Source organism: Aquila chrysaetos, chromosome Z (genome assembly GCF_900496995.4).
Source record: "Aquila chrysaetos chrysaetos chromosome Z, bAquChr1.4, whole genome shotgun sequence".
Classification (NCBI taxonomy): domain Eukaryota; kingdom Metazoa; phylum Chordata; class Aves; order Accipitriformes; family Accipitridae; genus Aquila; species Aquila chrysaetos.
In genome coordinates, this window is record NC_044030.1 from 10,692,143 (window position 1) to 10,704,766 (window position 12,624).

Here is a 12,624-nt window from a genome sequence, read left to right on the forward strand (position 1 = left end):
TGTTCCCATCTCACTTATATTTTTATACAGGCAGAAAAACCCTTTACATTTTTCCCAAATGAAATTCAGCATTCATGCCAATGCTACACCTTATTTTGTTCCCTGTCCTCTTCTACACAAGCATTTTTAGATGCAAAATGAACTGCATTGTGGCTCGAAAAGACAGCTAAACAGTGGCTAACTGGCCCGAGAGAATGCTTTCCCTAAAATCAGCACAAATTACTACCTGCCTACTCAGTTGCTCTTCAAAGACGCCTGCCAGCTAGCTGCAGATAACCATGTTTGCTTTGTGCCAAGGGAAGCGAGGAGGCTGTGTTTCAATGGTTTTGCAGCCTGCATATCCCTGCCCACCCACTCTCGTTCACCAGGCAAAGGGTTGCCTGTGCAAACCAAAACTGGAAACAGAACGGACAAGTACTGCCTACGATTCCCTCCATGAGGCTTGCCATGGCTCTTTCCTCCCCACCCAGGCACTGTGCCTCACTGGTGCCGTCAAGAATGGACCCAGCATGGGACTTTCTAGGTATTTTGCAAACTTCTAGGTATTTTTCCAACATCTTTGAAATTAAACGTGACATGGAGGGAAGTCCTGGGTAATGGATGACCAGGAAGAAGCACATCATTAGGAAACACAGTTAAAATAGTGTAAGATTCAAGCTTGTTTTTGCAGTGGCTCAAGCCACGGTGCATGCACAGAGAACAACTGCTACAATAACTCAAATTCCAGCTTCTATTATTGCCCACACGAAACCCCAGCAATGGTACAGACCTCACAGCCTCACCCGTAACACAAAGCTCCTTGCATGACCAGTGCCTCTGTACAGTATAATAAATGCAGTAGGTCCTCTCCTTGCAAGCCTGTTAGGCACTGGAGAAGACTCCCCTTTTCAAACATACAGCTTTTAAACACCTAAAAGTTGTTTGCTATATTTTGTGATTTGTTTTAAACCTTTTAAAGATATACTGTCAACCTGGACAGGGGTCAAAATCCCCAGGGCATCCACATTTCTGCTAACTGGTATATTCAAAGATACGGACTCACAATGCACCCCGCCACAGAAGAAACACCAAGAGATTGGAGGAGTAACACCATACTCACATACAGCAAGGAGCACAATCTGTAAAGTGAACAGGGGAAAGGAGGGAGAGCTATAGTCAGGGCTATAGTCCAAAGCTACATCAGTGCAAACCTGTTGGAAAGCATGGAACTGCTCAGTTGCTGCACAACCAGGATGTATCTTGGGAGGATAGAAAGCCCAGTTTGGCTGAAGAACCATTTTCCCCACAGGCAAATAAGATCAGGTCAACTGCCACAGTGTAGATGGTTTGTGCAGGGCTGAAAGTCCAAAGACATCAGTTATTCAGAAACAATGTGTCTTCGGTTCTCCAACCGCAGCAGAAGTTGACAGGGGCACTTTGGTGGGGAGGTGCTTTCTACAGCCTGTAGAAAGTACAGCAAATCCATCATAATCTACCTGGTTTCCTGAAGAGGGACCTTGCCTGCTTAGTCAGACAGCATGCTCCTGGCTGCCAGTCTGCTCTTGTTTGCTAAATCAAATTTTAAAAATTATATAAGTCCTTCATTCAGACTGGCAAGATTTGATAAGATGACTCATGCTTAATAACCTGCTAATATGTATACTCTGAAATCATACAGTAGCTGGCAAAAACAAGCTACATCTTCAGTGTGAATAACACTGGTATTTTAGCTGCATTACAGATGGTAAAGCTTTAACCTTCCACAACACTTTTCTGCAGTTCAGAGCTTAGCAGTATCTAATTCAGAGTGAAGCATGTCTAGGTGCTGGAAATTCACTGCAGCTATCTGGACCCTAAACTAAGAATCTGATTTTATGGCTTGTTTAGCTTTTACGACCTCATTTACAACATGTCGCTGTAGTGACTAATGTGTACAGAATGCTATGCCAGAAAGCCTTATTGTTGCAAAACCATTCCTTGAGAATCGTTAATGCATTAACTGGAACATCATTTGATTTGGGAAAGGGAATATTTTCTGTATCCAGAACCAGGGCTTTGCCATAGGAGATCTACTCGGAGACCAAAGGGTAATGAAAAATAGCAACCTCTGAAAAGCAGCCCTCTTCCATGTTCTAGGATGGGACTTGGCTTAGCTAGTTTCATGCAGACAAAATTCTTCCTGATTTTGCACACAGCAGTAGGAACAGGCCCTTTGTTATGACCAGAGGAGAAGCACTGACACCAGGCAAGTCCCAGGAGTAACAGCAGTTGGTAGCTGTGGCCACCATGAACCCCTCCCTTTATCCCATGCAGAGAATGAACAAACACCGGTGGGGAGCAAAGACCTGGCTACCTCAATTACCTCTCCTTCTTTGCCTCCTTGTGCATCAGAGTGTTGCAGTGGAGTTTTGCTTAGGACCTCATGGGAGGTTCCTCAGGACAAACGGGGAAGTCTGTGATGTGGCTCCCCCAGAAAGGAGGCAGCAGAGGTGAGAATGCAGTGAAGGAGCTGAATGAAAAAAAATGGGATGAAGCAGAGGTGTGCAGTGGGAAGTGGGTGTCCTCCAGCAGCATCTGCACACCAGAATGTGCGTTTGGTGGACCTACAGCTCAGGGAGGGTGACGGGTGCATTTTGATGTAAAGAAGGTAAGAAACCTTGTTGAGATCCTGTCCTCTCACAGACTCACAGGCAGTCAGCAAAGGATTTCCTTCCCAGGGTAATGTTAGACAAGTTGACACAGCATAACTTGCATCACACAAATGTATGTTTGAAATTCTATTACCACTACTGATTATTAGCATTTCAGGAACTTCCACGCTGATCAAATCAAGGGAACAGTATAGCCATGGCTACATTAACCAGCTCTGGGGATATGATCCCAAGGCTGATACTACTGTAAGTTTTCTAAAAACCCAAGATTCTCAAGTAAGATTACAATGCAAAAATTACTTTTGTTAATAATAAAAAGTAATCTTTCTAATCTCACAGCTGTATAAAAACTAAAATCTGAATCCTAAAACATTAAAAGACAGGTGTAAAAAACCCTGCATTTAGTCATTTTACATAGCATGAATTTCAAACCATTCTTACAGCAGCTGAAACATGACTTCTAAGTGCTTTTGTGGAGAAGCAATGTTTTATCAGCTTTTACACTCAGAGGTCCCAAACTCTTGTGTGTTGGGCTCTGCTTTCTCATACTAGCAAAAGAAGCGCAGAATGTTTTACATCTTCTTTGTTTTCAGCCTCTCTGTCCTGGCCAAACATACTGGGCTGTTACTACATCAACATCTGAAGGGGAAGCACTGCTTCATTTTGAGGATCTTTTTCATACTTAGAAGTAAGGAAACACAATTACTAGCTAACAGATTGAGAGCACTGTGAATTAAAGGTTTGGCCACCATGTGTCAGTATCTATGTGTGTAAATGTAAGTATCTATCTCATTCAAGATTTTAGCCAATGGACAATATTAGGGCTTCTTTTACTATTAGCAGTTCTTAAGCCAAATGCTTAACATTGCTAAAGGACTGAAGTCAACAACAGCAGAAATTCAAGTGTCCATTTGTCAGAGAAGGCAGAGCAGTACTGTGGTTCCCTAAAGGTCCTGCTGCGGTCCCACAAGCTCCACTAGCTATCAATCCAGGATCACAGGCAGTATTTCTCCTTCCCAAAGTAAAAGGCTGAAGCAGACTCAGCAGGAGCTGATGTCTCCCCCAGACAACGCTCTCCAAATGCCAGAGGCACCAGCTATGCAACAGAGCACCCAAAATCATGCCACTGGTAATTACCTTCCTTGCTATCTCCTATGGGGGAACTGCTATTAACAGTGGAGTTAAAGCACAGCCTCTTTGCCCCGGTGTTTTGATTTCTTCAATGATACCGCTAAGGATGTCATCAACTTGTCAAAGGACTGAGATGGACAACCACTCATTCAAAACAGGCCAGCAAACTGGAAGGGCTGGGAACAAGTCAGTGCATTTTCTCTAATTTTTTACTTCAGAAGTACAAAACTTCTATGTCAACTCAAATACTACTGAATTTATTTTCTGCTTGAAAGAAAGACTATGAGACAAGAAGAAGCAGAGAGGGAAAGAAAGAAAGCATGCAGAAAATAATGACATCTTATAGGCAAGGTATGAATCAACTAGGTCTTCCACTTCACCGTGGGGGAAAGAGGCAGACCTCCATCTCTGACACAAACTGTACATGGCTCCCTTCAGTTACAAAAACACGTTTTTAATTGAATGCGTCTCCAGAGAACAAAAGGGTATAAATTACAGAGGAAACACTCACAAATTCTGGCAAGTTCTGCAAGCCTGTGAGATAGTTTGGCAATGTATCCTTAAACTAGAGGATAATTCCTCCAGCTATGCTCATTTGTCACTGTTTCCTTGTCACTTTTGTACAGTCTCCAGGTGGTGTCTTCAAGGGACAAACAACCTCTCACCTTAACAATATCACTATTTCCGAATTATGTAAGCTTATACTATTTGTTCATGTTTTTAGCTCTCTGAGAACTGATTTAGAAATAAATAGGGATGTACAGTAGGAACAAACCAAAATCTTCATGGTAATTTTCCACCTCCACAATTCTAGGCTCATCCCAAATTTTGTATCGATTCAGTCATTTATGTGTAGGAAGTACCTTCGCTTTTGTGTGTCTCAGAGCCTCTGTACTTCTATCTTGGGCTTTCTGAAGCCAGTAGGAGCTCTGCTATTGAATAAGCAGGCCAGGGTTTCACCCACAATGAACCACAATTACCATTCCTATCACCAAGGAGCAGCAACAAGAACGCTTTCCTGAGATGGGGGTGCAGGGGGAAGTAGGAAGAAAAAATAACCACACATCTCTCTAGGCAAGTAGTGCTGGTCTCCATTCAGAAAAATCTCATGGTTGTCTGTCACACGTGCTGCACAAGACTGCAGCTCCTCCTCAGCTGATGGTTAGTCTTGAGGGAAGATGCTCTCCCTGCCAAATGTGGCACGCCTTCAACTGCAGCCATCATCACAGCAAGCCAGAGGAAAGTGGCAAAACCTGTTTGCTGGTGCAACTACTTCAGCTGGCTGAGACAGAAAAGGATTTGGCGGGGACAGTGTTTGGGGGTTTCCTTGCCTTTTCACACGGAAGACTGCCACAGGACTATGAGCCTCCCAAGAGCCTGCCTCATTCACAAAATTAAATGATCCATCCATTGACAGCAGAACAGACTGAGGAACACTTTGGGGGCTCGATCCTTAATCCAAATGTAACGCTACAAGCACCACTGCTTCTATTTTTGGTTTTTTTCCTCAGTGCCCACTAAACAGGAGCTACATGAGCCTTGCTCTTGCACAGCATGGCTGAAGGCTCATAAAGGGACCAAAAGAGCACCAAGAGGAGAAGCAGGTGAAAAGGGAGCAGCATAGATGGTGCAGCAAATCTGAGCGATCTAAGCAGGATCTCGTCACCTAAGAAACTCTTCTCATCCAAACACCAATGTCTCAGTTTAAGCTTCCTGAGACTGACCTGTTGTCACTCTGTGGGAACACATTTAGCTAATGGTCACAAGAGCATTCCAGAACCCTTTAGAAGGCCTTGAACAGAATAAACAAGAAGACAAAAAAAAGAAAGATACCAATTAGAAGAACACAGGTGTGCATTCCACAATAAAGGGAACTTGGCACAAAGAACCTCAATTCGGCAGTTTATCTTGACCAATTAGACTGAGACAAGTTTCGCATGTTTTAGTTAGTATAACCAATTATGTCTTATGTTTATGCGCATGTACAGTGTTGATATAACCCATCATTAAGTGTAACTAGGCGTGTGGACAGTGCGTGAATAATGTGTGTAACCAATAGTAAAATAGCTAAACGCATGTACGGATGTAACCAATGTATAAAATGATGTCTGATGCTCTAGTAAAGGGTCTTCAACTATGATCATATTGATCTGTCGCTGAGTCCATGATTATGCTCCCGCAGTCACTCCATTTCTCCCAGCTCACTGTGACTCTCCTAATAACTGCTCACACATGTTAAGTCCTTATCATGAACCCTCCACCATGCCACTCCCTGTGCTGGTGCTTCCTACTCCTGAGCTTCAGTCCTCAGGAACATAGGCCTGATTTGTTTGTCTTCGTTTGAAGTAAGCAGGACCATCAGAGAATGGTACAGAAATGCATGGGACTGCTTCCTCTTGCTGACGAAGGATCTTCTTTCCAAGGAACGTGTCAGAAAGGAAAGTGATCTTTCCACAGTCGATGAATGTATCAGCAAAGTTGCTGAGCACCTCCAGCTCCAGAGAAGTCAAAGCACTTGGCAGTGCTACACTTCATTTTTTTGACCTTGCGTCATCCTTGCATATCCCATAAAGGACATGTTCTGCCATGGTCTTCCCAGAAGCTCCGTAGCACTAAGGTAATCCTGTAAAATATTAACTCTCCACATTGCTTACAACTGAGCTGAACCCAGACAAGATTTTAGGATTTTGAAAGCACTGAATAGTGTAAACATAGTTACAGTGCTTGAATAGCGTAAACATGGAAGACGGAGAAATCCTGCTTGTTCAATTCAGCATTTAGCAACTGCACCCCTGAAACTTTCTCTCAAAGCCTCAATGAAATATAACCAATTCTGTTAACACAGACACTTCTTACTGTGGTCTGCAGTGAAGACCTGAGGGATGAAATGGACTCTGCCCTGGCTTGAAAGCTGTGTTTCTTCAGGCTGACAAATGAAAGCAAATTTTAGAACTAGCAGTTCTGCAGACTTACAGACTTTTAGATGAACTATCGGATGACCACTGTCTGTCCCCAGGTTAGTGGCACAGGCTGAAGGTAACTGCAGGGACCTAACGTGGAAATAATTTCCCCCTCTACTTACAGTCCGTGAGCTGCATTCAGATTCGGTGTTTCACATCACCAACATGCAATGCTGGGCAGCATTTGTGGCTGCTTGCGTCACTGGTGTAATCTAGCTCGCCTGTCTCATCCCTGTGCCGTCACTATCTCTGCCTAAGCACTCCAGTTCAAGTTGCATCTCCATGTCAGAAATCAATGAACAAGCACCCCCTTGCAAAACGGTTTGGGGCTTGTTGGAGGTTTTTTTTGCATATATATGTACCACTGAATGAACACAACTGTGTGCTCAGTGCACATATGTGGATTTATTTCTGGCTATACCTTAAATTCCAAGTCTGGAGAGGGAAAAGGAGTAGAAATAAACTTTCAAGTCTTCATCATGTCACCAACCAGTTTTCAGAAGGTTGTTCCCATATAGCAATTTTCAATGCACTTTTAAATATGGCAGAGTTTTGATGGAGGGAAAACACGATCAGTTTTAAATGTCCTTGAACTGAAGCCACAAGTCAAGTCCTGCATTACTGAACTGCTAAAGCATCAGACTCCTCCTGCAGCTAGGATGAATCTAGCCCTGCCTCACCTCTCTTTGAGCTACTAACAAATTCACATTTACATTTCAGAATGCTGCCTGCTGCAGTGGCCAAATAAATACAAGATCTAACACACATATGTGTTAGGAATGCTTCTATATAGAATAGAAGTTTCAAAATAAAAATACACCAGCTGGACCAGCTCAAATCCTGCTTTTAAAAACATAAATGCTCCATCATCCTACAAGAAACAATGATTTACTCTACTGTTCACTCCAGCATTCGTTCCTACAATGGTGGAAAGTACTCCAGAGCAAAAGCAAGGAGAGAACAAACATTTTCAGTTGCACTCATGGCTTTCTCTGCTAGCAACAGTGGAGGACATGTAGCAAGAATGATGATCAGGGCAGAATCTATCCTGGATATAAACCCATGGAACGCTGTGCAACTACCACTTGTTTCAATTTGGCTCTACCTTCGAGGTTGTAATGCGTCTGACACTGCACTTTTCCACACCTTCAAACCCAATCTGTCCTTTTCATAAAGTGTCTTTCTACAGCAAAGTCAAAATGAAGGTTTCCAGCTCTGACATTTTATCGCTGCACTGTGGATCATTCCTTGAATACAGGCAGGACCACTGCTGCACAGAAAGAAACAGCTGTTGTGATGCAGCCAAACTATCCACCATCAAATCTGCTTAGGAGAGCTTGATCTAATACCCACCGAGGTGAAGACTCCATTGAGCTCAGTGGTCATTGACGCAGGCCCAAATGTCTATTTATGAGTTTGGACTTGCCCAAGGAATACTGTCACTGCAGACACTTCCCTGGATGGGTGAATTTTGACCTCTCTTCTTTGGGGAGCCCCCCTTATGGCGGCATAATTCAAATATGCCTCTACACTCACATAATTCTTGTATCATTAACTCTGACAGATGGCATTTTTTAGCTGAGTCACCAGTCTTTTGATCCCTGTAGCAAGCCAGATTCTTTTGCTTTGAGTTCACATTTTGCCTACCAAAATTTAATATAAAAAATGAAAACAAAACAAAAACCATCAGGACAAGTGATTTACCATGCTCTGGCTCCAACAACATTTGCTGAGGAATTCAGCATGAGTGCGTAACCCCACATACATCAGTGCCTGCTCATGGGTTTTTCTCTAAAGCTCTTTCCAGAGCTTTGCAAGCCATGTGTAAATATACAGGCTGTGCTCAAACACAGCTGTAAAGGTATGTTACAGCTCTGGAAAACAGCCTTTTTGGAGCTGTTTGGTTTTGAGTCCAGGCTCAGATTTTACCCAGGAATTTCCAACTGTTCACGAGAGCCCAAAGCCACCCCTGTAGCCCTCAGAGTAGGGCTGAAGGGTAGTATGGGGATCAAGCCTCCAGGAAACAAGACTAAGACCTCTTGCTCCATTTCTCTCAATCCAGCCTCTCTTTAAGTGCTAGAAACTCTTACCTCCACTTTTAACGACTGCAAGCTATGCTTCATAGAGGAGCTGACATCCTCACGCAGAGCAAGCTATGGGGGGGTGACAACAGCAACACTGCTTTCCAGAACTGGGTCTTGCAATAACCAAGGAGGGACTCTCAGGTACCTCTAGTACTCGATGTGGAGCCTCTGGGATAAAAGGTGCTCTGGGGAGGAGGAGGCAGAAATGACAGTGACAGCGAACTCTGCTTCAGCCAACACCTTAATAATTAAACAGCTCTGCTGAAACAGTGCCAGGGTAAAGCCCCGGTATTCACAGCGCCTCCACGAGCCTGGTCAATATAACTGTGGACAGCAACGTCAGCGTAAATATGATGGTGACATCAGTGTACACCACTATACCATGCAACCAATGGGACAGCTCAGAGGAGTACTTGAGAAGATGCCTGTGCATTAGGATTAGCAAAACACGGCAGGGAGTTTTAACTGTAGCCTCCAGTCAATCTTGGCCATCTCTCATATTTTACTAGTGAAGGACATTTTTAAAGAATGAACACATTTTCTGGTAAATCATTTCTGAAAAGTGTATCAACAATAAAATTTTAAAGTGCTACCAGGGAGCTTATGTATCGTGGCTTGGTTCTTTTGTGTTGTTTATGAAAATTTGTTCCAAAATTGCATCTTTCTTCACACCATTTCTCAGGATGATCTGAATATAAAACCGCACTGTATCAAAGATGCTAGCATTTGCCTCACCTTGCAGGTCACAGTCATTCTTTAATGGAGAAATTGCACCACATGTTTGGAAAAGTCTTTAAAATACATGATTTCCTGAGTTTACAATGAAGTGTGTAGCCTCTCTAATTTTAGAATTACAATGAGGAGAATGAAGCACCACAGCCTGAAGGCAAGATGTTTTCCCTGGTCTTTCATTTTCCTAGAAATTGTATTAAGAGAAAATCTGCATGTAATTTACTAAAAAGAAAACAGGAATATTAATGTTGACTTGCACACAAATTATGAAGACCAAACTCTCCCATATTCTTGGTGGAAAACCAATGCCTTCAGTTCCAGCCCAGACAACGTAACGATACTGTGCTATTCCTCACAAGCAAATGCAAGCAGCTTCTGTTGATGACTTTACTGTGCCAGATTTGGTCTGTGTTTTTTATTTGTAGGATTTCTCTCACTTCAGGACTTTTCTAAGCAAAGGGAAATTGGAATAGTGTAACTATGGTAATACTGAAAACATTCATTATTTGGCTAAACAGTGCCAGTGAAACCACACTATTAACCATCCACACAAATCAAGAGGGGTTGTTTTCTGTAGAAAATCAGAACAATCACAGGAACTCATCATTTCTGCATGAGGATGAAAATCCACTTTCTACACTAGAATGTAAGGGTTTAGGTTTTCCCTTTTTTTTTTTTTTAAACACAGAGATGGTTTGGGATGTTAAATGATTTTTCAAGGGCTTAATTCTCAGCAAGAAAAACATTCTGAAACTGTCTTTACAATGCACTTTTTGAAGTATCAACAATTATCCTTATCATTAAACTATTGGTATCAGACTGAGGTCCTGCCCTGCAGTTGCTTTTTAAAATCTACAAAAAAAAACCAAAACAAAAACTTGGAGAAAAGAGTTGCAAGAAAGAACAGACTTGAAAAAATACAAGAAACATAAAGACAGCAGATTATTCCATGAACAGGCTTGTATCCAACTATGCATAACAGATCACATGCAGCTGAGTCCCTAATAAAGTTCCTAGACAAGACTTCGACATGATGTAGAAAAAACTGTTATATGAAAGCTGCCCTAGAGATGAGCCAGTAAAAGCAAGGATTTTCATTCAAATGTAAGCCAGTCAGAAATCCTGTAGTCAACAGCCAGTGGAAGAAAAAATTAGAAATGCTGCACCCAACTATGTGCCAATTTTTCTATTATCCCTGGAAACACTTCTAGCTGTGTGCCTCTAACATAATATAATTGATCAATTCAGATTAATCTAAAATTTAAACCAAGGTCTAAAACAGATGACATTTTAAGATTACTGAGATGGGTTCCCTGAAAGTGCCCAAAGAGCTCAAAGCCTCATGATGCTGTACCTACATACAGGTGAGGAGTTGCTGGCAACTCCACGGGGCAAGCAGCCTGACCCGCTGTTGCTCTTGATGGAGAAAGCGGGGAGGGAGCGACAGTGAGACGCAGAGATCTCAGGGACAGAGGTCGACCTAGGCCTACCTAGGCTGTGCTGCGTGGCATTCGAAAGCCTGCAGGTCTGAGTTCAGTGGGACTGGAGCTACAGAGCCTTAAACGTATGTACGTGGAGAAGGTCCCTTTGACCACGGCTGTCTCAGTCAACCCAGGCCCCAGTTCTTAGAGGCATTTATGTAATCAAAAGGATGGACAACCACTGGGTGGGATTTTCAGAGTCTCTGTAGGCATGTAAACATCTGTAAAATCTGACCCTGAGTATCTAAAAACCTGACAAAGCTTTAGCCAGGCAAGTTCCAAAGCTTTGGCCAAAACAGCTAAATTTGTGTTCTCAAGCAAGCACAGTTGTTACTAACATCAGTGCAAGATTTGGCAGGTACAACATGGAGATTTAGGGATGGAGCATGCTTAAGAAACAGAGAGAAAACCCAGAATATTCATGTTTTACATATAGAGGCACTGGCGGCTGGCACACAAAAGACGACTTTGGAAGAAGAGCTCTATCTATCATGGAGGACTCTCAAAAGTCTCAAGAACCCTCACTTATTTCCTCTTGGAGATTCAAAACCAGAAATGTGGCCTTTGGAAAACTGGAGTTCAGAACAACATGCTACTTACACTGCTGAATGTTTGGCAGAGCAAATGAAAGTAAGACAATATATCATGCAACCAGTTAAAGGGAAGGGGGTATGTAAGAAAACCCATTAAAATATTGATACCTATATTGTTACATTGTTGCGTTAAAGTCTGTTCTTGCTATGCTTCATTAGTACTGGATCTATTGCATGAAATAGATGAGGAAATTCCTTCCAAAATTACCCATTTCCTCTCATACTGGTTCATTTCATTATTAGAGTGAGAAATGGCCCTAGACGAAATGCATGCTAGTTAAAACCAGCTGAATAAAAGTAATTACAAGCAGGATAGTAATTTATTTTAAGGTACATGATTCAAAAGCACACCACTAACCTCCTTCAAGAAATGCATCCAGATAAACTTCTTAGTCTCTCCAAAGATAACAGAAAAAAAAACACTTTAAAAATATAAATCTTTCCATCTGTGGTACTCCAGACTTTCTCTTCTCTTGCCAATTAAAAGACAGACAATAAACCAAAATATTTCTTAAAACACAGTAGGTTTCAGAGATACCAGAAGATATTTTACAATATCAACTTGACAGTGTTTCCAACAAATTCTTTCTTGTGGTTGCATTTATTCCAGCCTTTGAATAGAGTTAGTAGAATATATACAGCCACTGCCCATTCAAAAAAAAAGAAACCTTTATCCCATAAATATAAGCTGAAGTGTCATACCCTATAGTCATTCCAGGGACATTGATACCAATATCTAATTTCTTCTAACTCTCTCCAGATATGAATAACCTATTAGCAATTAATGACAAACACTAGAAAACATGCCAGGAATAACTGAAGATCACAGTCTAGGTAAAACAGAGCTTTCTAACATACGTAATTACTAATCTAATTTTTGTAAACATTTTCTGCAAGGACATGCACACATTAGATACCTATTCATCCAACTGTGTCATGGAGTGTATTTACATTTGAAGCCAGTGAGGTCTCTTACACATAATTGTTTATGCAGATTCAGCAGACACCTGGAC

At 42.0% G+C, this 12,624-nt stretch overlaps 1 protein-coding gene across 4 annotated transcripts in view; it reads right to left on the bottom strand.

Annotated features, from left to right (window-relative positions):
• Positions 1–12,624, bottom strand: part of KIAA1958 (KIAA1958 ortholog) — a 75,918-nt gene that overhangs the window by 45,936 nt on the left and 17,358 nt on the right. For 2 of the 4 annotated variants that reach the window (XR_005931501.1, XM_030004246.2), the window contains exon 1: positions 8,812–8,979. The exons of 1 other annotated variant lie outside the window; for it this stretch is intronic. The gene's annotated coding sequence lies outside the window, so the exon portion shown is untranslated. Of the gene's footprint in view, positions 1–1,190; positions 1,337–8,811; positions 8,980–12,624 lie in introns of those variants that run through there. One more of the 4 variants, XM_030004247.2, reaches the window with a different exon arrangement.